We start from the raw sequence: 4,676 nt of genomic DNA on the forward strand, positions 1-4,676 counted from the left end.
CCTGCAGGGTCTGCCTTCCCTGCTCCCTCTCTGCTTCCTTTGCGTGCCATCCGCCAGGCACCCGAGCCCCGGGGAGGCTGGGGCGCACCCTGACCTCTTTCTGTAGCCTTTCCTAGTAGTCGTTTTGCTGTCTTGAGGATTCATGCCTTCTTCTGCCTTCTGGGTTTTGCTGGATTCATTGGTCCTGCCTGATCCCCTTCACCTAATCTTGGAGGAACGGGAAACAGGCCCCGGAATCTCCCGATCTGCACATCCTGGGGAATCTGCGAGTGTGCTGGTACCTGTGGCATGGACATGGGGAACACTGATGGTGGTTTTCCTGTAACTCTTTGAGGGCCATGCCCTGTGGGAGGGGAGACCATCACCTTTCAAGGATGCCCGCGGAGGCTTCTACAAAGCCAGTGAATCAACTGCCTGCAAGCTCTTTTGTCTTTGTTTCCCTCTTTGTTTCCAATAAACTAATTGTGGCTAATCAGACCTGGTGCCTCAGAGTCTCATAAATGCAAGGGCCCTCCTGAGATAGCTGCTCCCTGCCAGTGATGTCCTCAGGACCTCTCATGCACTCAGTTATTTTTCGTTAGGTGAAAATGATGTGGTAGAAGCTGCCCATCTGGCCTTGAGCCACCGGAGCCTTGAGAAAACGAGAGAAGACCCATGGAGATGGGGAATCCCTCCCTGCCTTGTGTGGTCATGGGTTTCTCTAGACCAAGGATTCTCAACTTCAACACTACTGACATTTTGGGCTAGAGACTTCCTTACTGGGGGGCAAGTATCCTGTGCATTGTAGGATCAGTGATTTGCTCACAGTTACTGAACTAGTAAATGACTGAATCAACATTCAAACATAGGTTTAACCAACTCTTTAATACATAATTTTACTTAGGGAGCCAGAAGGGCAATAGACAGCTGAAACCTCCCTGTAATCCAATAGGTGTCATGATTCCATTTTACAGATGAAGAAGCTAAACTTTAGTGAGGATCAGTGACTTGCTCACCGGCCTCTACCCACTGCACGGCAGTAGTAGTCCACCCTCCCCGAGTTGTGACAACCAAAGCTGTCCCTAGACATGGCCAGATGTGCCCTATGGCTTCTCAACCAGTGTTTTCCTTCTGTCAACCTGCCAAGGACATTCCTGGAGGGGAAAAGTACATGGGTGAGGGTAAGAATGAAAGGAAGGCATGAGGGACAACAGTGTAAGGGAGAGGAAGAGCTTCAGGTTGAGGGTCAGGAGAATCAGGCTTCTAATTCAGAGTCCTGACTCTGCCATTTCCTAACTGGGTGACTTTGGGCAAGTCGCTTCTGCCCTCTGAGCCTCAGTTTCTTTGGCTAGAGAATGAGGGATGGTGGACACTATTCCTAAGGGTCCTTCTGGCTCCCTAAGTGAGGACTTAGGGAGAACTGTGTATTTAAAGGACTGTGTATTTAAAGGAGTATGTATTTAAAGGAGTTTGGTTAATACAAGCCTATGTTTGAATATTGGTTCAGCCGTTTCCTAGTTCTGTAATTGTGAGCAAGACACTGATTGTCACTGAGCTTTATAATTTATTGATCTGTAAAATGGAATAATGAGACCTACTGGGTTGTAGAGAGGTTTCAGGTATCTATTGCATGTAACATACCACTCCAAAATTTAGAGGCTTGAACTATAATGCTTTATTTTTTCTAGTGATTCAATAGGCTTACTGGGCAGTTCTTCTACTTTATGTGATGTTGTTTGGGATGCTAGGATGTCTGGAAGGTCAAAAATGGCCTCATTTCACATGGCTGGATTTGGTGCTGGATATCATAGAGGAGCTTGGCAGGCTACAGTCCATGGGGTCACACAGAGTCAGACACGACTGAATGACTAAGAACACATACTAGCTAGGAGTTCAGCTGGAGCTATTGGCCAGGATATATCAGTCAGGAGACAATCATTTGAACAGATGAAGTTTAATATAAGAAATTATTAACTGTAATAGGTGATTGAGTCATGAGAGTTTGGCTAGTAAGAAGCAAGAAATCTAAGAATACAGAGGCTGCAGTTATAAGGAGCAGCCCCTACCTCTAGACCTAAGGGAGCGCACCCAAGGAAGTGGACCCCAGTGCCAAGATGTGGACCTCAGATCCAGGGAAAACTAGGGAGACCTGTTCATGAAGACATGTCTCCATCTCAAAACCACCCGAGGGGGATACTGGAAACTGCTGGCCACAGTATACTGCTGACCACTGTGCATGGCGGCAGTAAAGCCATGGCAACACAGGAGAAGTTCTGGAGAAACTGTGGGTGCTGCAGGAGTCTTCCAGGAGGAAGCTGGAGCCAGGAAGGAAAGCCCCTTCCTCTTGCTCTATCGCTCCGTCACCCTCTACTGACAAAGCTCCATCTTGTTCCAGTAAACAAAGGAAAGTATTTAAAGGGCCCCTCTAAATGTTCACAGAGCAGGCCACGACAGGTGAATCTGGAGCTGACAGACAATGCATTGATAACTGGAGTCCAGGGACTTGGTTCTCCTTCATATGAGCCTTTCTCACATAGCTGCTTGGTGTCTGAGTTCTAAGAAGGAAGGTAGGGAGCAGAAGCAGCCAGGCCTCTTTAGGCTTGAGCTCAGAAGCTCACTTCCACCATATTCTACTGGCCAGAGCAGTCACAGGGCCAGCTCAGGCTCAAGGGGAGGGGAAGCAGACTCCACCCTATGTTGGCTTATGTGTGAAGAGAAGAACAGAATGGCCAAGTCCTCTTGTGGACACCAGACCCCACAGTGTGCCCTCTGGTCACAACAATTCATGTCCCTCCCACAAACAACATATGCTAACTCCTCCAAAGACCGCCCCCCCCGGCCCCGCCCAAATTTCATCCCATTGTTACATCGGCTGGAAATCAGGATCTCACTGGTTGGATTAGATCCATTAACACATGAGACTCTTAGGATATGGTTCTTTTGTTGTAGCTCCTCCATTATTATCTACCTCAGGCTGAAGTCTTGTGAATTAGATGGCAATTATTTATGTCCACCACACCTGTCATGCATTCACCATTGCATTCAGTTATTACAGAATCCTAAGTCCCTGGGAAGGAGGTGTTACAATCCCAGAGCAGAGTCCAGAGTCACTTCCCCAAAAGGTCAGAACTGAAAAGGCCCTTTGTAGAACCTCTGGGGTAGGATAGCCACAATCTGCACTTCTGTTTAGAAAGAGGAAAAATTTGACACACAGAGAAATCCCTGATTCATAACAGTTCTAAGTACAGTCGGGCACCCATTGCTAATTCCTCCTGTTGCAGAGACTGGGAGTGTATCTGATTAGTGCCTAGTTTTGCTCCCTGGAATTGGTTCTCCTCTGCCCTTGTCTCTATCCTTTGGAATCTTGGCTTCATCTTCTGTATCATCCTTTATTTTCCATGATAAACAACCCATGTGTTCTTAGCCTGCTTCTTGTCTATAGGAGGTTAGGAGCCCGGAGGCCTCTTTTCACTTTGAATGGTTTCTGTTCCTTGTAGTTAGATCTGCTCTAATTCTTTAAAAAATTTTGTAAGGTGTGAGGTGGGGCTCAGGGTCTTAGGACATGAAGCTCTTACAGAAGTCGAGTGTACAATGTCAGTCCTGCTTGGTCCCTTGAGCTGGTAGCTGGGAGGCAAGTGCATCACCTCCAGAGGCATGGGGTGTCCCTGGGCTCCCCCAGGTGGCACCTGGACAACTTCCCAAGCTTATTACAGAATCCTTGCTAAGTCCCCGGGAAGGAGGTGTTACAATCCCAGAGCAGAGTTCAGAGTCACTTCCCCAAAAGGTCAGAAATGAAAAGGCCCTTGTAGAGCCTCTGGGCAGGCCTCAATTTTTAAATATTGATTTTTATGGCAGTATAGTTGTTTCACAATGTTGTATTAGCTTGTAGTGCAGAGGAAAATGAATCAGCCACACATAATACATACATATATGTCATCCCTTTTAGATTTCCCTCCCATTTAGGACATCACAAAGCATGAAGTGGAGGTCCCTGTACTATACAGCATGTTCCCATCAGTTGTCTATTTTATACATGGTATCAATAGTGTATATGTGTCAATCCAATCTCTCAGTTCCTCCCATCCAACCCCTTTCCCCCTTGGAAGCCATTCATTTGTTGTCTACATCTGTGTCTCTATTTCTGCTTTGCAAAGATTATCTATACCACTTTTTTAGATTCCACATGTATGCATTGATATACAATATATGTTTTTCTCTTTTTTACTTACTTCACTCTGTATGACAGTCTTTGGGTCCATCCTAAAAGATGATGTTGTTAAGGTCCTACACTCAATATGCCAGCAAATTTGGAAAACTCAGCAGTGGCCACAGGTCTGGAAAAGGTCAGTTTTCATTCCAATCTCAAAGAAAGGCAATGCCAAAGAATGCTCAAACTACCGTACAGTTGCACTGATCTCACACGCCTCTGAAGTAATGCTCAAAATCCTCCAAGCTAGGCTTAAATAGCACATGAACTGTGAACTTCCAAATGTTCAAGTTCGATTTAGAAAAGGCAGAGGAACCAGAGATCAAATTGCCAACAGCCACTGGATCAGAGAAAAAGCAAAAGAATTTCAGAAAAACATCTACTTCTGCTCATTGACTATGCCAAAGCCTTTGACTATGTGGATCACAACAAACTATGGAAAATTCTTAAAGAGATGGGAATACCAGACAACCTTACCTGCCTCCTGAGA

Source organism: Bison bison, unplaced genomic scaffold (genome assembly GCF_000754665.1).
Source record: "Bison bison bison isolate TAMUID 2011002044 unplaced genomic scaffold, Bison_UMD1.0 scf7180017864383, whole genome shotgun sequence".
Classification (NCBI taxonomy): Eukaryota; Metazoa; Chordata; class Mammalia; order Artiodactyla; family Bovidae; genus Bison; species Bison bison.